The 26,140-nt window shown below is 45.4% G+C and overlaps 1 protein-coding gene and 1 long non-coding RNA gene across 4 annotated transcripts in view; one reads left to right on the top strand and one right to left on the bottom strand.

Annotated features, from left to right (window-relative positions):
* Positions 1-1,731: 1,731 nt before the first annotated feature.
* Positions 1,732-9,470, bottom strand: LOC111091609. Of its 3 annotated transcripts, none has more exons than XR_005375364.1 (4): positions 9,138-9,470; positions 8,221-8,486; positions 7,361-7,515; positions 1,732-2,507 (listed from the first exon to the last, which is right to left on the bottom strand). It is a non-coding gene; the product is annotated as an uncharacterized LOC111091609 (long non-coding RNA). The 3 variants fall into 3 exon arrangements; XR_005375362.1 differs by lacking the exon at positions 1,732-2,507 and adding an exon at positions 6,204-6,769; XR_005375363.1 differs by lacking the exon at positions 1,732-2,507 and adding an exon at positions 6,204-6,544.
* Positions 9,471-10,947: 1,477 nt separating this feature from the next.
* Positions 10,948-26,140, top strand: part of P2RY2 (purinergic receptor P2Y2) — a 40,104-nt gene continuing 24,911 nt past the window's right edge. The window contains exon 1 of the mRNA XM_038568732.1: positions 10,948-11,957. The gene's annotated coding sequence lies outside the window, so the exon portion shown is untranslated. The remainder of the gene's footprint in view (positions 11,958-26,140) is intronic.

The following is a 26,140-nucleotide window of genomic DNA, read 5'->3' as shown; positions in this document are numbered from 1 at the left end:
TGTAATCAATTTCATTCAATACATTTTGAATGTTTTATTTTAATTCATTTGCATTCTCTCTCTAATATTTGTTGATTTTTTTTACCTTCTTGTATGATATTATATGATATTATATTTTTTCTTATCAATACATGTTCACAGGGTACCTTTGGCTCAGGTCATGATCTCAGGAGCCCCTGGCAGTCTCCCTGCTCAGTGGGGAGTCTGTCTCTCTCTCTCCCTCTGCCCTTCCCCCACCAACTCACATGTGCTCTCTCTCTCAAATAAATAAATAAAACCTTAAAAAAATACACGTTCACATTATCAAAAATTTAAGAAAGAAGAAAATTCACCCCAAATTATCCACAGATAACCATAGTAACATTTTCATAGATTAATTTTTGGTCTGATTTCTGTGGACACATATATTTTAGGAGTTGAGGTCACACTGTATCAACAGTTCCAAAGCCTGCTTAAAAAAAAAAAATCTAACATTATACCAAGGACATTTTCCATGTCATTAAAAATTACATGGTTATACCCATTAGGGTGTCTAGAATATAAAAAAGACAGTAACAAATGTGGCAAGGATGTGGAACGATTTGAACCCTCATACACTGCCTGTGGGAATGTAAAATGGTGTAGTCCCTTTGGAAAATAACCTGACAGTTCCTCAAATAGTTAAGCATAGAGTTATCAGATGATCCAGCAACTTCACTCATAATTATATATTCAAGAGAAATGAAAGTATATACCTATACAAAAATTTGTACATGAGGGGCCCCTGGGTGGCACAGTAGATTAAGTGTCCAACTCCTGGTTTTGGCTCAGGTCATGATCTCAGGGTGGTGAGATTGAGCCCCACATGGGGCTCCAAACTCAGTGAGGAATCTGCTTAAGACTTTCTGTCCCATTCCCTTTGCCCCTCCCAAATAAATAAATAAGTTCATCTTTAAAAACAAAAACTTGTACATGAATGTTAATAGAATTATTCATAATAGCTGAAAAATGGAAACAACCTAAATGTCCACCAACTAATGAATAAATAAATACAATGTGGCATATCCATACAATGGAATATTATTCAGCCATAAAAAAGAATGAAGTAATGGGACACCTGACTGGCTCAGTTGGAGGAGCTTGCCACTCTTGATCTTGGGATCATGAGTTTGAGCCCCAGGTTGGGTGTAGAGATTACTTAAATTAATAAAACTTTTAAAAAGTTTTAAAAGGAATGAAGTGCTGATACCTGCATACACCTTGAAAACATTATAGGATGTGTGAAAAGTCAGACACAGAAGACCACATATTATATGATTGATTCCATTTTCATTAAATGTCCAGAAAGACAAACCTATAGAGACAGAAAGTATCTGTGGGCTGGGTTAGAAGAGGGGAGGTTTGTGAGCAAATGCGCAGTGACTGCTAATGGGTATGGGCATTTGCTGTGGAGTAATGAAAAGGTTCTGAAATTGATTATGGTGATGGTTGTAAAATTTTGTGAATATACTAAAAATCATTGAATTGTACACTTTAAGTGGGTAATATATTTTATGTGACCTATATATTAATAATCTGTTATTTTTATTTTATTTCATTGTAAAATTTATTTTAAAGTAATCTCCAGACCCAATATGGGGCTGGAACTCACGACCCTGAGAGTGAGGGTTGCATGCTCTTCTGACTGAGGCAGCCAGGCACCCCTTGATAAATCTGTTATAATTAAAATAAAAAAAGTCCATGGCAGCATTTTTAATGTTTTTAGATGTTATTCCTTTGTACAGCTGCATCATAATTTATTTAGATTCTTATTGTTGGACCTTTATGTTTCCTATTAATTCCTTTGTTTCACAGCATTTCAAACACACAAAAATGAATTGAATAGTATAACGAACCCCTGTACCCATCAGGCACTTAAACAATTGTCAACCCAAGTGTTGCATTTACAGACATGGATTTTTTTTTTAAGATTTATTTATTTATTTGAGAGAGAGAGAGAGCACAGAGGGAGAACCAGACTCCCTGCTGAGCAAAGAGCCCAACTGGGGACTTGATCCCAGGACCCTAAATCATGACTTGAACGGAAGGCAGACACTCAACCAACCGAGGCACCCAGGCGCCCCTACTGACGTGGACTTGATGAACATTTTTGTGCATAAATCTATGTTCTTACTTCACACTGCTTCCTTCCATTTACAAATTTACAAGGAATTCAATTCACTCCCTCACAATGCCCTCTCAGCATTCCCAAGGGATTTGATGAATCCAGTAGGGGCAGGGACTGTGTAACTGGAGAGAGCCCTCAGCCTATTACCCAGGAGGGGCACTGCAGTCGCTCCACCTAAGAGCCTAAGATTTCCCAAACCTCCGCTCAGCCCTGTCTTTCTCCCATTTTGCCACACGGGGGCGATAGAGTCTTTCATAGCCTCTCTGGATTCTCCCATCAGCACCGTGGGTGGGTAGCTGGGGTGAGCTTTGTATTCCTTCTCCTGGTGACCCGGTGATGGCCATCTCTTGGCCTTAGGATCCTTGCGTAGAAAACAAAGGAGATGAATTCAGTGAGCCATCTGGACCCACCTTTGGCCAGCTCTCATAAGCAATGTTTCCTTAGGGCCCATTCCCCAGCACCTGCTTCTAGGTGGTCCAGGGGATCCATATGAGACCCAAGAAAGACTGATGCCTACCAATGCAACTTCCCACTTTTTAGAGGCCTACAGGAGGCCGCAAACTTTGAGATACCCCAGCTCCAGGAGCAACATTAGGTTCATGGGTGGAGGAAGAGAAAATGAATCACTAAAGTCCCTCCAGCCCAGCCCAGAGGATATTTGGCCCTCAGAGGAGGGCATGGTCCGTGGAGGACCATGATGGCTGATGTGTTTGGCATAGCGGAGGGCTGAGTCAAGGGACAAGGTGTTTGTTTTCCTGAGAGGGCTTCTCCAGAGTTGGAGTGTCTCCAGCCTTGTAGCCCCTCCTGTCTCGGCCAACAAAGGGAAGTGGGCCAGATTCTGAACTCTGACTGGATGCCTGTATCTCCTTGGGATGCTCTCTCAGCTGGGACCCCAACACAGCCCTACTGGCCTTGTCTCTCCTTGTCCTTGGCCTTCCCTGCATTCCTCCTCTTAATCCAGTGAGCTGGCTGCAACCAACCATGTCAGAAGCCACGCCCCAAACAGCCAAGCATACCAGCCCTGGAGTTGGGGAGCAGCTCATGTATCCCCCACACCTATTGTGTGTTAGCCTTTCCCTGGGCCTGTCACTTTGTATTTGTTATTGTATTTCCTTCTCGCAGGAGCAGCCTCATAAGGCAACTATTATAGACTCATTTCACAGAGGAGGAAGTCAAAGCTTAGCCAGCGTGAGGATTCAAGCCCAGGCTGGTCTGATTCACACCTGTGTCTCCTTCCTTCTCCCCACCTGCTTTCTGCACATGCTCTGAATTATTGTGAACGACTCCTACCTCACCTACTTGTCCTTGCTGCTGCTTTACTTTCCTGTGCATACCCCTGCCCACCAATCACACACATGCTCCCAGATCCACATACACCAAGGCAGGTGCCCATGTAGAGCCCAATCCTGACTGGCCGCCCTGACTGCTAATCGGCTATGTGATCCTGAGCAAGCCACTTAACCTCTGCAAGTCTCCATTTTCTCATCTCTTCAGAATTGTTATGAGTTAAATAAGCTATTGTATGTAACACTGTTAAAACCTTACCAGGACATGGTACTCAATAAAGGTTAGATATTTTTAAAACTTTAGCTGCTTTTCATTGTTATGATAAACACACATCTTTGTATATTCTCTACACATGTCACTAGCCATGTGCAGTATACCCTGAGGCACAAGGATCACCATGCACACCTACATACCCATGCAAGAACCCATAATGAAAAAACTCAGCCACCTGCTATGTGTATCATGTACCTGTATGCCTGTGCCAGACTCCTGGGCTAGAGGTAGGGGATTTCTGTGGAATAGAGACAGGAAACCTGGCCTTGGGGTCTAACCAGTCTGGCTGGGAAGTAAAACTTGTGATCAAAGTATGGTCTGCAGACCAAGCTGAGATCTTGTTAGAGTCTTGAAGAATCTCATACCCCACTCCAGAGCTTCTGAATCAGAATCTGCATTTTAATAAGGTCCTCAAAACACCAGGGTAGAGAGTAGGGAACTGGGTGATTATCTCTGAGCAAGAGGAGGCTGGCTTGGGTCCTGTCCCTGGTGTCTCCAATCTGTGCCCTATCAGCAGGCTGGTTACCCTCTGGCTCCTCCCCTGTGCTTGGGAGTGGGTGCTGATGTGTGAGGTGATCCAACTCAGCCTTGGGAGGACAGGTTGGATCCCTGGTCCTGGTTCTAAAAGAATGTAAATAGCAAGGTCCCTCCCTGGTCCCTCCCAGGGCTCTGACAGGCTGGGGGCTGGAACCGCACCAGGGCCCAGGCAACTGGCAGACGCTGCCCGTTCTTCAATTCCTCTCCTGCAATGTGTCCATACTTGCTTGTGACTCTCCACGCCCAGCATCATGGTGGGGTCGCTGCCAGGACTCTGTTCGACCTCTCCCTCCTTGAGTAAGGTGAGGGCTGGGTCCCTTGGGACTGTTGGAGCCTGAGGCCTGGGCCGCTGCCCCTCCCTATCCCTGTTGGGGCTAATTTTAGGGTTGTCTTGACAGCTGCCTCGGATCAACCTGAGTCAGTTCCCTGCCCAGTCTTGGGGTCAGTTGGGGTCAGTTGGGGAGCAGGCCAGCCCAGCCCCAGCTTCGACTACAACAGATAAAATTAGACTCTTTACCCCCTGGCCACCATCCCCATGGCCTGGAGAGTCCCCCTTGGTACAGCCCAGCAGGAGGGGATGGAATCTGGTCCTACTCTCAATCTGACAACCATCTCCAGACAGACAAACCAAATCTTATGGAAACCAGAAGCCACAGAGGTCAGGGAACTCAGGACCTGAAGACCCTCTGGCTTTGCACCTTGACTGCAGAAGAGAAAGGGCAAGGGTCCGGGGCCTGGACCTGAGTCACACAGCAGGTGATAGCCCAGCCAGGGCTCCTGGTGCCCAGCTGGGTTCTATGCTCTGCAGCCCAGGGCAGGGTGGAGATGAAGAGGGGCCCAGCATCTAAAGTAGCCCACCATGGTCAATTCTGGGCCTTGGAACCTCTCTTCCTGAAAAGTGCAGAGAGGGATGCTAACACAACACCTACTTCCTAAGCCCCCTTGCCATCTCATGTCTAGGATTCAGTAGCAGACAGCACCTGAAACAGGAGGCATTTTAGCCTCTGATAACACAGGGTTGGAGTCCTTGCTCTAACACCAACATTCTGGTCCTTTGTTTCCTCCCTGATGACATGGATGTGGTTATACATGTTCACAGACTGGTTGGGACAGAGGGGATGAATAGAGGACGAGAAGAGCCCTGAGAACTCAGGAGTATGCTGTGCCCATGGAGCTGCCAGCTGGCTGGGGACACGGGCTCCTTCCCATGGGGAACTGGAGCCTGAGTGGCTCCCATAGTCTTCACCCCCATTGCCTCTATCCTTGCTGTCCCTCACCCCATGATGTTGCAAGAGGAAATAAGTCTTGAAGCTGACCTGGGCAAGAGGGAAAGGAAATGCAAGCAGAGGTCACAGAGGGAAGCTGTGGTTCTCCTCTCTTCCCCTACCTGCAACCTTTGCTCCTTCTGTTCCCTCTGTTCCTGTCTGTTCTCATGCCCTTCTCCTGTTGACTCATTCCAACCCAACTTCCCACCTCCTTGACTCCTGATTTCTTCCCGAGCTCTCTCGCCCTAAAGCCCTCTGCCCTGGCCCTCATGGTTTCCTGGTTGGATCTGTGAGTGGGAGTATGGATGATTGCGTGTGCATGTGGGACTCTGCTGCACAGGGCTGGCACTTAGTAAATATTTAATGGCCCACCTCAAATCCTTTCTGAAACAAGGCTGTGTACATGAATAAACAGATCAACATTGACTCTAAAACACACACACATGCACCCTGAGAAAAGCCTTGTTTGGGGCAGCCCAGGTGGCTCAGCGGTTTAGCGCCGCCTTCAGCCCAGGGTGTGATCTTGGAGACCTGGGATGGAGTCCCACGTCAGGCTCCCTGCATGGAGCCTGCGTCTCCCTCTGCCTGTGTCTCTGCTTCTTTGTGTGTGTGTGTGTGTGTGTGTGTGTGTGTGTGTGTGTGTGTCTCATGAGTTAATTAATAATAAAATCTTTAAAAAAAAAAAAAAAGCCTTGTTTATGTCTCCTCCCTGGATAACAAGTTTATTCCCACTGTGGACTCTCCAGGTGATTGAAAGTAGAGGAATTTTAGGATTAGGAAGGAAAGAGTCCTTCCAGGTGGGAGCTAAATGCTCAGCAGTCACTGAGGCAGCAGTGTGAGCTGGTGAGACTGGCAGATCATGAAGAGCCTTGAATGCCAGGCCAAGGAGCCAACTTTATCCTGAGGGCAGTGAGAAGCCATGGGAGGGTTTTGAGCAGGGAACTGATGAGGCTGGATTTGCTGCCGATGGTATTTCCTCCCTGGCTTCTGCATGGAATGTGGACTGAAGGCAGAGAGAGTGGAGTCGAGGAGCCCTCTGCTTTCAAGGTCAGGTGAGAAAAAAGAAAGTGTGTACATGTGAGGCTGAAGAAGCTGGGAAGTGGGCCATCCTCAGGATATTACAGAGGGATGGCCAGGACTGAGTGACAGATCGGATGAGGGCAAGCAGGGAGGGAAGGCAAGCTCCACGATTCTCAGAGTTTGGGGCCCAGGTGACCAACTGGCTGGAGGTACCCTTGCTGAGGTTGAGAGAGGAGCAGGTCTGCGGAAAGATGCAGAGATCAGCTGGACATACCAGAGAGATGGTCTGACTAGAAATGGGACTATCTAGACTGGTCAGAGGGCTTGGGCCAGGCAACTCCAGGTAACAGCCTCTGAATGACTTGGAAGTGTCCCAAGGAGCCCCAGGATAGTCCTAGGAGCCCCAACCACCTGCAGTCTATGATTGGACTTGGACTTGGGCTGCTGGGAAGGGTCAGTAAAGGGTCTGACAGGATAGAGGGGAGGTTCTGGGGATACCCCAGGAGGTTGGGTAGGAGTGACTGATGCACAGGTCTGGGGTGGAGAGGAAGTAGGAAGAAGCCAAAGGCAGGCTGAATGGCAGGCCTTGTAGCCAGCCTGAAACCATCATTATAGAGGCAGGCAGAAGGAGGCCTAGAGAGGGGTGGGTTTGGGCCAGGTGACAGGTCAGCAGCTCCTGGCTCAGTGCTGTCCCGGGGCCACAGGGTCAGGGAGTGGTCAGCGGGTCGGGCCTCTGGGACGGAGCTTCCCCACCACGGCCCAGCCCCAGCCTCGTAGGCTTGTCCGGTCCAGCAGGGTGCACTGGGGCAGCCGGGGACGCCCAGCTCCTTACCGCGCAGCGCTCCCAAAGCCACTGTCCGCCCATCTCAGCCCTGTGCTGTTGCTTCTCATTCCGGACCAGACGGAGGCTGGGCTGCAAGCGGGGGAGGAAGCCACACCCCCAGACCTGGAGGCTCCCAGCCGCACGCACAGCCATTGCTGGAGAACCTGCAATGCACGTTGGGGAAGGGGGGGCTGTGGTGTCATGTAACGTGTCCCACACCACGTGAGATGTAACAGGGGCAACAAATGTTTATTCAGCCCCTACTCAGTGTCAGGCACTGTTCAAGGCTCTCAAGACATGGAGAGGGATTTATGTCTTAACCAGAGGCTGACAAAAACCAAGCAAATACATAGTATAATGTCAAGAAGGGCAAAGTGAGATGAAGAAATACAGAGCAGGGTGGGGGTGGGCAGTTTCAGCAGGGAGCACAGAGTACTCATTTGAGAGAAAGAACCTGATGGTGGACCCACCTGGCTGGACGATTTTGGTCAAGACCCTGCCCCCACATCCTGCCTCACTGGGAGTTGAGCTGAGTCATCTGGGAGGGCTGCTGTGGGCCTGGCAAGTAGAAGGGCCTGAGGGGAATGGCCAGGCCATGAGCTTTCGGGAAGACTAGCCTCTCCCACAAAGTCAAACCCCACCCACCTACTCCTGCACCCACTCCTCGTGAGACCCCCCTCTCCCCACCAACTTCATTCCTCTGGGCAGGGAGCCCAGCAAGAGGTGAGGAGCCCAGAGGCTTGGCACTGCTCCAGATCTGTCCTAACAGGTGGAGGTGACTCACCTGGGGGTGTCAGGATCCAGGAAGCTGCCTGGGCAGTGGGGGTAGGGGGCAGAGTGGGAACCAGGAGACTCCTGCCTTGCCTTACCTGGAAAGGTCCTGGCCTCTGGGGTCCTGCTCCCTAGGAGGCCCAAGGTGCAGCCAAGGGGGTGTGAAGGGCTTGCCAGCGCCTGTCCTCTCTGGGCCTCAGTCTCCTGAGCCACATATAGGAGGAGGGATGGAGCTAAATAATCTTCCATGTTCCTTCCAGCTCTAAATTCCTGTTTTGTTGAATATGTTGCAAGAGCCCAGGACTTCTCTGATGGTTTCCCGGAGCCTCATTGTAGGAGTGAGTGGCAGATTCTGAAATAGGGACTGGGCAAAGATTTGCTCGGGTTAGCAAATAAAGATTTGAACTTCAGAAGAGCAATGAATAAGTTTTTTAATGTAAGCTTGTCTCAAATATTAATTTATGCTAAAGAATCATTTGTTCTTTTTCTGATATTCACATTTAAGCAGGTGTCTTGCATTTTAGCTGGCTACTCCAGGTAGAAAAGGCAACTGGAGCCAGGACTTAAACATGGGAAGGTTCTAGACTCTCAGATGACCAGAGTCCTGGCCGCCCACCTTGTTGCTCCCTGAGTCCCTCACTCATGGACTTCTAGATGCCTTGTTGGAGGGTAGAGGGGGAGGGAGGGAGAACCAGTTGTTGGGGAAACTGAGAGCTGTGGAGAGAAGCTCAAGGCCCCAGGAAGCGGCACCTGAGCTCCTCTTACCCTGTGCACTGGCTCACCTCACCCCCCACCCCTTGCTCAGTGAGGCAGGCAGGTCTCCTCACTGGCTCCTGCACAGCCAGACTCTATTCCTGTCCCCTTCCCTCCTATATAAACTCGCCCACCACAGGAACCCTCCCTTGCCCAGTCTTTAGCAACAGGACTGATTCCTCTGAGTTCTGCAGGACAGACACAGCTCCTGCCCCCGCAGGGCTCCCAGTCCCAGTGGGGAGGCACAGACACCAACACTCACAGAATGGAGAGGTCATTGCCCTTTCCTGGGAACCGCTGAGGCTTTGTGCAGGTGGGGCCCACTTTCCGTTTCATTTGAGGCCCTACCCCGGAGCAGGCTTCCACCAGTATTAGTGGAAGAAATGAAAGTTCAGAGGAAGAAGAGAAGAGGGAGGGCCTCCTGGAAACTTCCCTGTCCCTTCTAGATGGAGGAAAGGCCTGATGTGAGTAGTGAAGGAGCAGAGCGAAGGGTGCGGCCGGTGTGGAGGAGGACAAGTGCTAGCGAGGCCGAGAGGTCACCATGAGAATAGTCTGAACCAGGAGGCTCCCTCTAGTGCTGTGGGCCTGTGACCTGGGAGGCCCTGACACTGTGTGCCGTTGCTCAGAGTGGCTAGTCCTCCCACATTCTGCATTTCCCAGGGGCGGAGACTTCCCCTTCTCCCAGGTCCTCCAGGACTGGGCCTGAGCCGAGAGGCCAGCACAGGAGATAGGTTGCTAGAAAGCTGAGGGCTGGCTGAGAGGACCAGTCACACTGCACTGTTATCTCCCCTTGGGTAATGAATGTTGCTGGGACTATTTTATTTTTTTTAAGATTTTATGTATTTATTCATGATAGAGAGAGAGAGAGAGAGAGAGAGAGAGGCAGAGACACAGGCAGAGGGAGAAGCAGGCTCCATGCACCGGGAGCCCGACGTGGGATTCGATCCCGGGTCTCCAGGATCGCGCCCTGGGCCAAAGGCAGGCGCCAAACTGCTGTGCCACCCAGGGATCCCTGGGACTATTTTAATAGGTGATCACAGTCACTCAACAGCATCAGGAAAGGTGACTGGCTTTCTGGCCCTACATGGAGATCCCTGTGGCTTTTAATGTCTGCCCAGGCCCCTTGGCCGCTAGGGACTGGAATGGCGACAGGTGATGTCTACCCACATGTCACCAAACCCACAACTAGGTGAATGAGCCAGGCCCATTCCAAACACCATGACCTGCACCCAGATTAAAGTAGACGCTGAGGGTCACGTAGCTGAGGTGAGTTAAGGAGCTTAGGCTAAACTGGGATTTGAACCCGGCTTGTCCACCACCGAGGCTCACACTCCTATGACACTGAGCTGTCCTTATTTTTTAAGTAATTTCTGAGATGGTACTTTATTTTGGCACTTTGTCGCATTTTGATCTTTGCTACTTAGGTTGCAGAAGCCGGCGAAGCTGTTGCTTGTCTGTGAACTTCTGCAGTGGCCTTTGCCCAGGAGCAGTAAACGATGAAAGGACAGAGGAAAGCAGGAAGAATGGGATGAGCTCCTCCTGAGGTTCATTTGCCCTTTCCCCTGGTACCCCACCCTTCCTCTAGCCTGCAGCCCTGCCCTACCCTGAGTCATGTGGCTCCCCCACACTCTTGGGACAGCTGGGCCTTGTGCACACACAGAGCATTCCTCCTCTACTGCCAGGCTCCCACATCCTCTCACTCACCACCTTAGAAGTGTTTCCCTCCACCAAGATATTCAGTGGCCACAATCCAGGCTTATGCTGGGCAAGATTCTGGGTGGATTTGAAGTGTGCCAAGTCTCCCCTGCTAGACCATGAAGGCCTTGAGGACAGACACCTTTCATTCTCTCACCTGTGTGGTCAATAAGCACCTGTTATATGCCAGGCACAGTGCTGGGCACCAGGGTAAAATTAGGGGCTGATCTGCCCTGAGACTTCCAGCTGTTTGCCTCTGTGGCTGTCCCTGGGTGTACCACCTGGGCCTCCTTGTAGTCCTTCGGCTAAAGGGCTAGTGTCCGGTATACTAGGGGTGCTTCAGGAGCTCAGGTCCTATCAATATATACTCACGTCTTGGATCTTCTAGACTTCCCTAGCCTCTCCGGATATGTGCCTGGTGCAACGCAAGCCTTCAGTGGGATGGAAATGAGGCGGTTTGAATGGTGACTCATCTGATGATGACTCTGGAGAATATATAGTCCTCTTGGGTACAGGCATGCACGAGACTTTGAGAGCCACCCTGCAATGGTCTCTTCTCCAGTGACCCATAGTCAAGTTTGGCTATGGATAGATCCTTTGCTATTTCTTCTTTTTTACCCACTGGCTCCAGGATCCAGCCAGCCCTCTTTTTCTACTCCAGCTTCTGTGTCACTAATGGACTTGTGGCCGTGGTGGCAGGTGTGAATTCCTTGGAACCTGTGGACTTCTCATAAGCTTTATCAGAGAACCTTGACAGGAATCTGAGCCCTTATATACCAGGTACTGTGTTAAGCCTGTTACATGAATTATCTCATCTCATTCTACAACAATCCTGTCAAACAGACATTATTATTATCCTTACTTTACAGTTGTAGAAACTGGGGTCATAGGGGTTTAAGTAAATTAATAAGTGATGGAATGAGGATTTGAATCTAGGGCTATGTATTCCAAACTATTCCTCTTAATCTCTAAACTTCCCTGCCCTGCACTTCAATTAAGAAAGGCCTTGGTCTAAGGCATCCATGATATCTTCATGTACCAAATGGAGGAATGTTCATTCAATAGAGAAGAAAATGACACCTGGTTAATGGGCAGGAGTACCCATGAATATTATGTTGGATTAAGATATCAGTCTACTGATGACTTAGAACATAACCATCAGCCCCAAGACTACACCCTGTGAGAAGACAGTGAGATGTCTCATCTAAAGTTCTTCCTGATATAAGTCCTCTGGAGAAGGTGTGTCCAGGACCTAGAAAGCAGAACTTTTGTAGGGCCGTACACCATGGCTTTCTTAGTCTGGATATTTAAAGTTACTGGTGTCTATAAGCGTGCTCCCAAGACAGGAAGAGGCGGTCAGCGACTTGGAAAGCAGGGTCATAATCAGGTAAGAACTTATTTTTCTCTCTGCGGTCACTGAGCACCTGGAGAACAAGTGACACTGCTACAGCTGTTTAGTAGTGACACCTGTAGACTATTGAGTAGGTCACACTCCATTCATTTCCCCATTGTCATCTCTGAACAGCCTTGTTCCAGTTCTTGTAAGGATTTTTAATTTTTTTTTTTTTTTTTTTATTTTATGATAATCAGAGAGAGAGAGAGAGGCAGAGAGAGGCAGAGACACAGGCAGAGGGAGAAGCAGGCTCCATGCACCGGGAGCCTGATGTGGGATTCAATCCCGGGTCTCCAGGATCGCGCCCTGGGCTAAAGGCAGGCGCCAAACCGCTGCGCCACCCAGGGATCCCCAGTTCTTGTAAGGATTTTAACCCTTACCCGGTTTCCTTTATTTTAACATACAGATCTTCCTTGGCTTACAATGGAGTTATGTCCCAAAAAAATTTATCATAAGTTGAAAATCACATTAAGTTAAAAATGCATTTAATATACCAACCTACTGAACATGTAGCATAGCCTAGTCTACCTTAAATATGCTCAGAATACTTACATTAGGCAAAATCGTCTAACCAAAACCTATTCTGTTTTATAATAAATTATTGAATATCTCATGGAATATATTGAATACTGTATTGAAAGTGATGAACAGAATGCTTGTATAAGTACAGAATGATTATAAGCATATTGGTTATTTATCCCCCAAGATTTCCCAGCTGACTGAGGGCTTCAACTGCCTGCCATCACTCTGCATCACAAGAGAGCCAGGAAGAGAGCAAACCTCAAAATCTGAAGTACAGTTACTACTGAATGTGTATCACTGTTTCACCATCCTCCAGTTAAAAAATCCTAAATTGAACCATCGTAAGTAGGGAACCATCTGTATCTGTCACAACTAAAGAACCAGTATTGATACATTACTATTAACTAACAAAAGTCTGTATTTTATTTGGATTTCTTTGGCTTTTACCTAATGTCTTCTTTATGTCCAGGATATCACATCATCATGCCTCTCTGGACTGTCTCTGGTCTGGGATGGTTACTTGGGCTTACCTTATCTTTGATGACCTTGACAGTATTGAGGAGTATTAGCCAGATATCTTATAGACTTTTTTTTAAAGATTTTATTTATTTATTCATGGGAGACACATAGAGAAAGAGAGAGAGAGAGAGAGAGAGAGAGAGAGAGGCAGAGATACAGGCAGAGGGAGAAGCAGGCTCCATGCAGGGAGCCCGACGTGGGACTCAATCCCGGGACTCCAGAATCACACCCTGGGCCGAAGGCAGGCACTCAACTGCTGAGCCACCCAGGGATCCCCTCTAATAGACTTTCAATTTGAGTTTTTCTTTCTTTTTTGGGGGGAGGGGTACAGTTTATTTATTTATTTTAGTAATCTCTACACCCAACGTGGAGCTCAAACTTACAACCCTGAGATCAAGAGTCACATGCCCTTCCAACTGAGCCAGCTGGGCTCTGCTCAATTTGAGTTTTTCTGATGATCTTCTCATGGTTAAACTGGAGTTACAAGTTCTTGGGAATAAGATCACACAGGTGAAGTGCCAGTCTCATTACATCAGATCAAGGGTATATGTTATCAACATGGCTTAGCACTGTGGTTGTTAACCTTGATGACATGGCTAAAGTTATGTCGGGTTTCTCCGCTGCAAAGTTTCTCAGAGGATCCATTCTGTGTCATGCCAACCCAGATCGCTAAGATGGGAGGGGCAGTAGGCCTGGAAGTCTGCACAGTGATGATCATAGTAACCAGTGAGAGAATCTGTGGTGTGGAAGGTGAATTTCAGAGGGTAGCCCCTTCTCAGTTTCAAAGGCTTTGAGCTCTACCTGCTGTAACAGGGAGCAGGCCTTATTCATCTCTATGTTCCGACACCTGGCACAAGGCTGTCTGTTGAATACATTGGGTATCCTTTTTTTCTGCGGATGCACTTTTCTTTAATTGAGGTGAAATTCACTTAACATAAAATTAACCATTTTATTTATTTTTCTAATGATTTAATTTATTTGACAGAGAGCACAAGCAGAGGGAGTGGCAGGCAGAGGGAGAGGGAGAAGCAGACTCCCTGCTGAGCAGGAAGCCCAATGCTGGGCTCCCTCCCAAGACCCTGAGATCATGACCTGAGCTGAAGGCAGATGCTTAACTGACTGAGCTACCCAGGTGCCCTAAAATTAACCATTTTAAAGTACACAATTCAATGGTTTTTATACATTCATAGTGTTGTACAACCACGCCCTCTATCTAGTTCTAGAATGTTATCACCCCCATTCCCCTCTCCCCTCAACCTCTGTATCTATTCTGGTTATTTCATATAAATGGAATCATATAATATGTGGCTTTTTTGTGGGCTCCTAGAATAATGTTTTCAAGGTTCATCTGCATTGTAGCATGTGTCAGAACTTCATTCCTTTTTATGGCTGAATAATATTCCTTTGTAGTATATACCACATTCTGTTTATTCATTCATCCATTGATGGATATTTGAGTTGTTTCCACCTTTTAGCTATTGTGAATAGTGCTGCTATGAGCATTCATGTGTAAATATTTGTTTTTAGTACCTGTTTTCAATTCATTTGGGTGTATACCTATGCGTGACTGGATTTGTAAGGAAGGTAATATTTCTTCACAGGCTTTTAGGATGCTAATCAAACTCACACGGAGGCTCACATGTGTCCTGGGCCTGGTTCAGGTTATCATCTTATCAATAAATTGCATAAACAGCACACATGTATCAAACTCACCCACAAAAAGAAGCCAAGAGGGAGAGCTTAATTCACAATGCAAATATATAAAGAAGGCAAAGTATTAAGTTTTACATTAGGTTTCTTTCTTTTTTTTTTTTTTGAGGACCTTTTTTTTTTTTTTAATTTTTATTTATTTACGATGGTCACAGAGAGAGAGAGAGAGGCAGAGACACAGGCAGAGGGAGAAGCAGGCTCCATGCACCGGGAGCCCAACGTGGGATTCGATCCCGGGTCTCCAGGATCGCGCCCTGAGCCAAAGGCAGGCGCCAAACCGCTGCGCCACCCAGGGATCCCTACATTAGGTTTTTTCCAATGATTGTCCAAGCACAGAATGTGGGAGAATAATGATGCAAAAAGGATCTCAGAGAGTGCCTGGGTGGCTCAGTCAGTTAAGCGTCTGACTCTTGATTTTGGCTCAGGTCATAATCTCAGGGTTGTGAGATTGAGTCCTGCATCGGGCTCGGCACTGGGTGTGGAGCTTGCCTCAGATTCTTTCTCTCCCTGTCCCTCTGCCCCTCCCCATCTCTCTCTCTCTCTCTCTCCCCCAACCCCCTAAAAAAAAAAAAAAAAAGAACTCAGTTTGAGTTGACCATAAGCTCTACATGAGCCAAGGTGTAGAGTAACAGAGCCATAGGGTGGGGAACACAGAAGATGGTTGCCCTGTTCCATTCCACAGTCAAACCCATCTGGAGCTCTGGGGCCTCTTTGACATGCTGGGGTATGCTCTGGATCAGAAAAAAAATGACTACAGAGGCCTGGGAACCAAGTCACGGAACCAGTGGGGAGACTCAAGTGTAGGCAGGATGGCTGAAACAGGGTCTTTGTTGCCTGGAGTCTGCAGGGCTGGCTGTCAGGGAGGAAGACTTTTTTTCTTACCAAGTAGTGAGTTCCCTTCCTTTTAGGGCTGGGTGTGTTGAATGAGCAGGGACAGATTCAGAAAGACATCAGGTGAGCTCAGGTGACTCTGGGGGTCAGGTGATTGCCCTGGTGTTTTTCAGTACTAAGAAACAGACTTAGCTTGAGAGAAGAACAAAGAAAATGAATCTTGAGGTATCCGGTTCTCTCTCCTCCTCTTTTCTCTCCTTCCCCTCTGCCTCTCTTCCTCTCCTCCTCCTCCCTCCCCCTTTTCTTCCAGACTAGCACCCCAAGCCAGTCTATCCTGGGGAGAGGCAGCTAAATCCCAACATAAATTAAGGTGTTTGTTAAAATGATTGTCTGAAATCAACAGGGCAGGATTGAACTGACTACATTGTAAAAACCCAGGAAAATGCTGTGTCATTATGGTACTGGAAAAAAGCAGTGTATACAATTATATATTCATTATGACTAGGTTAAAATGCATAAAAATTACAGTATAAAGCACACCAAAATCTTTTTCTTTATTATTGAAGCATAGTTGACCTACAATGTTATATTAGTTTCAGGCATACAAGATAGTGATTTGATAATCCTATACATTATGCAATGCTTACCATAATTGTAGTCACCATCTGTCACCATATAACGTTATTAAAATATTATTGACCATATTCCACAAATTGTACTTTATCATCCCTAAAACACACCAAAATCTTAACATCAGTTTTCTGTGTGGATCAGGACTGTCAGAATATTTTATCTTGTGTTTTATATTTTTCTATACTTTTCAAATCTTCTGCAATGATTTCTACAGCCAGGAAAAAAACCAAAAGCCAAAAAACAACAGACTTTAATGCATGAGAATGAATTTAACTGGGAGAGATGTGGGATGCCATGGAACCAATGCCTACAATTGGCCTGGCCTGCTGGCCACCTGGCCACTTCCTGCTCTGCCCTGCACTAGCTGTGTGACACCTCACCTCCCTGTCCCCACTTGGTGGTTCCTCTCATCCCCTGGGACTGCCCATACAGACCCCTATTCCCAGCAGGCACTTGGAAAACCTTAGTAAACACATGGCAGTTAGCTTGAAGAGCCATACAGATAAGTGACCATAGAATAGGATGAGAACCCTCACTCACTCTTAGGTAGAAAAGACCTGAGGGGTGGGGAGACCACAAGATGGATGTAACCAGAGGTGTTGGGCACTTGCCAGGGTGGAGCAGGTCTCTCCTTTCCCACTGGTGCTGCAGTCACCCTCTGCCTGGCAGGGAATGCAGGTTGCAAGTTCCTGAGGAGCCAGGGTCAGTGTGTATGGCTCCTGTAGTCTCCAGACATCACCATACAAGAATCCAGATTCACTGAGCACCTCCCAAGTGCTGCACTGGGCTGATCTTTTACATACATTCATTTAATCCACACGGTGAGCCCACCAGTCAGTGTGGTTACCCCCCATCCTACCTGCAAGAAAACTGAGACTCAGAAAACTAAGCACCGGGGATCCCTGGGTGGCGCAGTGGTTTGGCGCCTGCCTTTGGCCCAGGGCGCGATCCTGGAGACCCGGGATTGAATCCCACATCAGGCTCCCGGTGCATGGAGCCTGCTTCTCCCTCTGCCTATGTCTCTGCCTCTCTCTCTTTCTGTGACTATCATAAATAAATAAAAATTAAAAAAAAAAAAGAAAAAAAAAAAAAAGAAAACTAAGCACCAGGTCACACAGCTAGTATATAACAGGTGCTCTTAAACATTATTGCACACTGTCTCAAGATAGGCTACAATACTTCAACTTTCTGTTCAGTGGTTTGTGTCTTGTCCTTCTTGGCCTTGATATGGCTCCACTGATGGTTTGGTTATTGCATGTGAGGACACTTTAACTGTGGCCTGAGAGGAAAGAACTCCTGCTCACATCCTTCTCTCTCAAGGATGGCAGAGTGACAGTTACAGAGACCCTCACCCCCACCCCTACCCAGCCTTTGCTCTGGTGAGCTGATCTGGGCCCTGGGGGCAGGTGGGATCTCTGTTGAAGTCACATAAGGCAGGTCTCAGGTCCCAGGTTGGGATGAGTTCCCATAGCTAAGGGCATTGTGATCAGAACCTTCACTGGACAGTTGGGACTCCTTAAAAGGGGAACTGGAGGACATGACTGCAGAGGGACTTTCTATCCCTTCAGATTCTAAGATTCTACAATTCCAAGACTCTCAGATATTCAGGGAGCAGTGGCCAGGCAGTGGTTGGTGCTTTCTACCCAGAGTTAGGACCATGGGCACTGCTGCCACATGCCAAGAATGGCACTGGTGTTTGTATGGCTGTTGGTAGGACTTTTCCTGAGGGTGAGAGAAACTAGCCCCTGGGGGTCAAGGTACAGCTGTCTCTGAACTAACCTGACAAACGTTCTGAATCATGTGCTGGGGAGAAGGGTGATCTGGGCTGAGTGTTGGGGACGTAGAGGGGGATCATCCAGCTCCTGCTCTTGGATGGAGGTAGATGGGGGCTCGATGTTACAGTGGAAAGGCATACTGGGGATGCAGGAGTCAGAGAAGGGTCCACTAACTCTAGGGACATGCACCAAAGGACTTTGCAGGGCTGGTGATTTCCTCCCTCTAGTTCCAGGAAAGCATCCAACAACCTGTGGGGCCCATGCTGATGACTTCAGAATGACCAGGTTTATGCTGAGTAGGCGTGCTGCCCAAGCCACAAATACACTGCATCATGGCAGCCCAGCTCTGGTCACTGGACATTAGAAAATAGTCATGGCTGTCTCATGTGGCCTGTTGGGTAACTGAGGAGAGGCTAGTGGTTTGTGGGGATTGAGTAAGTGTTAGGCTTCCTGAAACTTCAAGTTTCTTTTACTCTCCGTCTTCCTCTTTTAGAGTCAAACTGGGGGCTGGGGAGTATCCACACACCCACATTCATTATTATTTCATTCAGCAGCAGTTGCTCACCACCTCCCCTGCTCCCACCTGCCTCAGACTTGGGAGACTGAAAAAGATATCCAAGAGGGTTCTTCTGCCCTTCTGGATTCCCTGGCTCAGGTGATGGCATCTATCCCTACAGTTGAGGCAGAAATCTGGGTATCAGCCTGGACTCCTGCCTCACACCCCTCCATGTCCCCCTTTTGTTTTCCTGTACTACTCCTTTCACATCATTTATCATCTTTTATTGAAAAATTTCCAATTGTCCATCTTTTCCTTCTAGACTCAGTGAAGGCAGGGACTGTGTTTATCTTGTTTCCTGCCATATTCCTGGAATCTGGCACAGTGCCTGACACTTAATAGATGCTCATTAAAAGAGTGTTGAATGAATTAGTACGTCCTTTAGTTCCCATTTCCTTAATATTCCTGGGATCCATACTTTCCTCCTCTCCCCCAGCCACAGTCTTTGCTCAGATCTCATCCTCCACCAAACCACTGAGCAGTGTACTCATTGCACTCTGTACCTCATCATCTCCTCCATTCAATTTATTTTCCACACAACAGCCAGCGTCTATTCTAAATTGCCCATCTGCCCTACTCAGAACCCTTCCTGGCTCCCCATCACTCACATTTTTAACAAGCCCACATTTCTGGGATGAAAAAATGGTAGCAGATATGACTGATCAGTCCACTCTTCATTCCCTACAAAAATAATCAGGAAGATAAACAAAAATACAAAACTCGCTGTGATCTCTATACACATTAAAGATAAGAGAAGGTCACAAGGCAAAGTACAAGAGAGAAATTATATTAACTAGATGGTGAATGGGGACAGATTGAGAAACATTCTTGGATGACACACTACCTGCTCCTCCCTCTGAAACAGAACAGTGTGTGTTACAGTGTCATTAACTGACCATGTCCCTCTTCTTTCTTTACTGCAAGCTCCATAATGACAAGGACCATATCTAATTTGTGTTGGTGTCTGTGGCACCCAGTTCAGAAGTTGGCACATAGTAGGCACTCAGTAAATATTTGTTAAATGAATAAACCAAAAGATTAAATGAATTAGTGAATGAAGAACCAATGGCTTCCAAAGTTGATTAAACAAACTAATCCCTACTGCCTACTCTTTTTTTTTTTTTTTTTTGGATGGAAAGAAGGACAAAGGGAGAAGGAGAGAAAGAAACTTAAGCAGGCTCTAAGCCCAGTACGGAGCCTAATGCAGGGCTCGATCTCACAACCCTGAGATCACGACCTGAGCCAAAATTAAGAGTTGGATGCTTAACTGAGTCACCCAGATGCCCCAGCCCACTGTCTACTCTTCTGTCAGGGACCACTGATTAGACGGACCTTTGGTCATACTCCGACAACACAGGATATGCTCTAAGCCACTCAGAGTGTTGAGGACCCAGATTCTGGGGTCAGAAAACCTAGAGTCTGACTCCACCAGTTATTAGCTGTGTGAGCTTAGGCAGTAATATAACCTCTCTGTGCATCACCTTTATCATCTGTAAAATGAGTATAGTAATGATAACCAATCTTAGAGGGTTGTTGTGACAACTAAATTTACATCTGTGTGTAAATTTATATTCAGCCTATACATGCATACATACATACATGTATGTAAATTTACACGTATCCTATATACTATTCTATATATAGTATATATATTATAGTATTGTATATTTTCTCATATAAATATCTATGTAGTACTATATATATATTTGGCAATGCTATTTAAGTGCCAGTGAATATTAATGATGATGATGATGACATAGCCCTAACCTACCACATCAACTTTTCTTTTTCTGTGTCTACACTGTCTGCCTAATGGTGGAACTGAGACTTCCATCATTATGAAGCAAAGCCACATAATGTTGAGAGGGTGAGGAAGTGATGCCTGGTCTTGCTTTATCTCTGCCTGGTCAAGAGAGTGAACAAAAACAATCAATAAGGAACCTATGAAAAGATTCTACACACAGGGAGGAAGAAAATTGTTCTGAAGACTCACATGAAGAGCTTATTATCTCTGAAATGATTTTCTATAAAAAAACAGAATTCTAAAAGTCATCGATTAGTATTCTCAAAACAAACTTATACCTCAGGTGGCTTTGATATAGTGGTTATTTGCTGAGTGCCTCCCAAGTGGGCAAAGGATATGAATAGCCAGTTCATAGAAGTGGCAATGCAAATGGATTTCAGGGAGGATAAGATGCTTCTCTCACTCCTAAGAAAAATGTAAGCCAAAACTATAACAAGACATGAGTTTTCACCTATCAAATTGAGGGAAATCCAAGACTGTATGTTTTTTAAAATTAATTAATTAATTAATTAATTAATTTACTTGAAAGAGAGAATGTTAATGAGTATGGGAGCAAGGGGAGGGGGAGAGAAAGGGGAGGGGAGAGGGACAAGTGGACTCTGGTGCTGAGTGAAACCCAACTTGGGACTGGATCCCACTACCCTGAGAACATGACCTGAGCCAATACCAAGAGTCAGATGCCCAACAGATTGTGCCACCCAGGCACCCTTAAGTCCAAGACTTTATTTTTTTATTTTTTAAGATTTTATTTATTCATGAGAGACACAGAGAGGGAGAGAGGCAGAGACACAGGCAGAGGGAGAAGCAGGCTCCACGCAGGGAGCCCAATGTGGGACTCATCTGGAGACTCCAGGATCATGCCCTGAGCCAAAGGCAGATGCTCAACTGCTGAGCCACCTAGGTGTCCCTCCAAGACTTTAATATCACAGGATTCTGAGGCCCTTGTGAAATCCATTGTAGGGATTTTAAATCCTTGTGGGGATTTGACTTCAAAGAAGTCATCCTTCCCTCACTTTCAGCAATGTTGTTTAACTGAGATTTCCTCCTCTCCAGCACCAGGGATGGCCCTGACTGGCTGAAGCTGCTTAATTTTTCATCATCCAGAAGAGATCATCAAAAGTTATTGGGTGAAAAAAAAAAGTTATTGGGCGACCTTGGGCAAGCTACTTACGCACTATGAGCTTTGCTTCTTCATCTGTAAAATGCAGACAATAGCACAGACTTGTAGAAAACAGGACAGTGGATAGCACATACTCAATAAGAGACATTTATTGACTTGGTAATTGGATACATGTGAATTTAAATATATATGCTTGACTAATCTAAAGGTTTATACAATTACAAATTAGAGTTCTATTTTCTAAAGCATTAGAGAAGATAAAACCAAGAAAAGCCTAGAATGTATATAGCAAAGCAATAAGGAAGCACAAAAATAAAGAAATAAAATGAGACTACATCATTTATGAAATCGATATGAATAAATTAAGCCATGCTATTGAAGGCAATTTTCTCACATTCTCATGTTTAAAACAAAATTCAACTAAACTCTATGCCACTTATGAGAAACACAATAACACAGAATGTCCAAATGTGCTAAAGGTATACATGTAAAAATGAGATTTAAAATAATAAATAATTAAAAATTCAGTTATTTAATATATGTAATCAATGATGTAATTATAATTTATTTAATAATTTAAATAATTTTAAAATTATACCATTAAAAGAAAACATCAGGAAAAGATCTTGGAGTAGGAATGGGCTTTCTAATTATGGCTCAAAATCCAGAAGCTATTAGAGAAGAAATTGATAAATTCAACCACAGAAAAATAGAAGCTTCTACAATTTTAAAAAAGAGACTTTGTAAAGTCAAAAGACAAATGGTAAGCTGGGGAAAATCATTTTTAATTCAGATAACAGACAAAGGGATAAAATATAAAAAGCTGATAAGAATCAGTATGTTCAACAACTTAACAAAAAAATAGCTAAGGGATATGATAGAAAAGCAATGCAAGTAGATCTGAAATGTATCTTTTGCCATGAAAAGAGGTGCTCAAAATAAGAGAAATGCAAATTCAAACCACACTGAGATGGTCTGTCACCTATCAGATTGGCAAAATTCCAAAAGTCTGATATCACAGTGTTGGTGAGACTGTAGGGAAACGGGTTCTCTGGTACAGGGCTGATGGGAAGCTACACTGGTAAGAGCTCAATGGCGGGCAATTTGGCGGTAATAATCAAATTTACAAATGCACAGTCCTTTTGATCTAGTAATAATATTTCTGTGAAACTTCCTACACAAACAAAAAGTATGTACAGGGCACAGATATTCATTGCAGCATTGTTTGTACTAGCAAAAAGTTGGAAACAACCCAAATATCCACCAGTGGAGGATTGGTTAAATTTGTCTTCTAAACAATGGGATACTCTGAAGTCTCTAAAGAATGAGGAAACTTCCAATGTGCTAATTTGGAAAAATTCCTAAGATACAAGTAAGTTATAAAATGTAAGGCCATCTGTATTGTATACTACATTTTTTAAAGGAAAATAGTAGAAATATTTGTATTTGCATAAAGAATGTCAAGGATAGACAAGAAACTAATTAAACTGCTTTCCAGCTTAGAGGTAAAGGGAAGAGTAGGAACTAGGTAGACGAATGGTGGGGAGGTAGAAGGAGACTTCACATATATTTTTTTCCTGTATTTTTAATTTTTGAAACATGTAAATGTATTACTCATTCAAAATTTTAATTATTGTATTTTTTAAAGATCTTATTTATTTACTCATGAGAGAGAGGCAGAGACACTGGCAGAGGGAGAAGCAGGCTCCATGCAGGGAATCTGATCTGGGATTCAATCCCAGGACCAGGATCATGCCCTGAGCCAAAGGCAGATGCTCAACCGCTGAGCCACCCAGACATCCCAAATGGTAGTCAAAATTTTAAATGAAGAACATAAGTGACAAAGAAATTTTACATTAAAAAAAAACACAAAAGCGGGGATCTCTGGATGGCTCAGCAGTTTAGTGCCTGTCTTCAGCCCAGGGCGTGGTCCTGGAGTCCTGGGATCGAGTCCCACATCAGGCTACCTGCATGGAGCCTGCTTCTCTCTCTGCCTGTGTTTCTGCCTCTCTCTCTCTGTGTCTCTCATGAATAAATAAATAAAATCTTAAAACACACACACACACAAAAGTAGGTAATGCAAAGTAGGGGGTGGTAATAATGATACAAGAAATAAAAAATTGTGACTAAAAGCATTAAATGGGACAAAAGAGGGATGCTTTTATTTATAAAGCAGATATATAATCCATAATGAAGAAGACTTTTTTAAAGATTTTTTATTTTTTTAAGTTTTAAAATTTATTTTTAAGTAATGTCTACACCCAACGTGTGGCTTGACATAGCAACCCTGAGATCAATTCCTGAGCTGAGATCAAGAGTTGGATGCTTAACTGACTGAGACATGCAGGTGCCCAAAGGTTTTTCACTTCTTTTTTTAAGATTTTATTTATTCATGAGAGATACAGAGAGAGAGAGAGGCAGAGACACAGGCAGAGGGAGGAGCAGACTCCATGCAGGGAGCCTGATGTCAGACTCGAACCCGGGTCTCCAGGATCACACCCTGGGCTGAAGGCATTGCTAAACCACTGAGCCACCTGGGCTGCCCAGGTTTTTCATTTTTTAACTAATCTCCACACCCAATGTGGGGCTTGAACCCACAATCCTAAGATCAAGAGTTGCATGCTCCATCGACTGAGCCAGCCGGGTGCCCCGGAAAGACTTTCTATAGTGTATTGACTAATAGAGCATCAGAACAGATTAAATACAAATAGAAGGACAGGTTGATATAAACAAAAAGAGGAGTAAGAGATACATCATTATCAGCATAGTAGGTTATATAGGCTAAAAATAAGCATGGATATACTTTTTTAAAAAAAATATATGCGTGTGTATATAGTACAACTAGACTAATAAAATACCAAAAGCTGGATCCCATAAAAAGAAAACACGTATCTCCTTTTTAAAAATACATAAAACAGGGATTCCTGGGTGGCGCAGCGGTTTAGCGCCTGCCTTTGGCCCAGGGCGCGATCCTGGAGACCCGGGATCGAATCCCATGTCGGGCTCCCGGTGCATGGAGCCTGCTTCTCCCTCTGCCTGTGTCTCTGCCTCTCTCTCTCTCTCTCTCTCTCTCTCTCTCTCTGTGACTATCATAAATAAATAAAAAATTAAAAAAAATAAATAAAAATACATAAAACACATAAAATACCAAAAAATAAAATATACACAAACTTCACACTTAAACCAATGTCCCCTATATACCTGCAAATAAAACTAGAAATTCAGGGATCCCTGGGTGGCGCAGCGGTTTAGCGCCTGCCTTTGGCTCAGGGCGTGATCCTGGAGATCGAATCTCATGTCAGACTCCCGGTGCATGGAGCCTGCTTCTCCCTCTGCCTCTCTCTCTCTCTCTGTGACTATCGTAAATAAATTTTAAAAAATTAAAAAAAAAAACTAGAAATTCATAACACAAGTTTAAAAAATTACAAGAAACAACAACAAAACCAAAATATTCCCCTAAAAAGACTTTTAAATGGGTCCAAGAAAAATTAAAAATGCAATTATCAACCATTTAAAAAATAGTGATAAAGAACAGTTTAGAACACTTTACATATAAAAACACATGTCATGTAGCCAAAGCAGTGGTCCGTGGGAAATCATAGCCTTAAATGCTTGTTATTTAAAAAGAATGACAATACCCAAAATAAGCATTCGCTTTAATAAAATTATAGAAAAAGAACAGAAAAGCTACCTCAAGGTAATTAAGAAAAAGAAAATAATAAATGCAGAAACTAATTACTTAGTAAACTACTATAAACTGAGACATAAATTCAGGTGCATTTAAAAAAAATTCTGCCGTAGGACATATAAAACCCGCACTGACTTGGCACTTGCAGTCAAACCCCTTGATAACCCCTCCTCCCTCACTCCTGGACACTCAACTCCTGTGATTCTGAACTATGGACCCCTTGCTGTCTGAGCTCAGAAACCAAATAGATCGATGCAGATAAAATGTTTGAGAGAGGGCTGGTATCCCTGGTTCCCTGAGCTCTTCTTCCTTGCCCATCACCACCATTGACTAGTGACACCCACCTGCCCTTGACGGCCCAGCTCAAATACCCTCTCCTCCAGGTAGGCTTTCTAAACTAAGGCTCAAGCCAGAGACGGATAAGCATTGCAAGAGAATGGGTAAATCCAACATTTGTGGCAGGGTGAATGTTAAGTCCCACTGCGGTGGGGGCGGGGGCAGAGGGGGAGGACAGCTGCGTGGGAGAGGGGGCATCTGAGCTGAGCTGGTTCGTGAGGGAGAAAGGGCTCAGCCAGCAAAGGCCAGGGGGAGAAACACTCCAGGAAAAAGGGAAAGCATGAACAAACAAGACTCTGTGTGTGTATGTGTGTGTGTATGTGTGTGTGTGTGTGTGTGTGTGTGTGTGTGTGGTGTGTAAGCACCAAGTGCTTTGAAGAAATCAGGGACTTCCCACATGAGTGGGGTGTGCATAGCCAATGAGGAGTAAGGACTGGGGAGTGTGAAAAGGTCATTGAGTGTGAAAAGGTCATTGAGATAGGTCACAAAGGGTCTTGAATGATATACTGAGGAGCTTATGCTTCAACTTCCTATGGGTGGTGGAGATAAGCCAGAAGTTTCTGAGCAGGATTACGAAGTTGGGACCATCAGATGGTCAGCCGCCTGAGCCCACTTTCACTGAGGAAGGGGAAATGGGGTGGTAGGTGGTAGGAGGGAGGATTCCTTAAGCTGGTAGGCTGTCC

Source organism: Canis lupus, chromosome 21 (genome assembly GCF_011100685.1).
Source record: "Canis lupus familiaris isolate Mischka breed German Shepherd chromosome 21, alternate assembly UU_Cfam_GSD_1.0, whole genome shotgun sequence".
NCBI lineage: Eukaryota > Metazoa > Chordata > Mammalia > Carnivora > Canidae > Canis > Canis lupus.
This window is presented reverse-complemented; position numbering and strand designations above follow the sequence as displayed.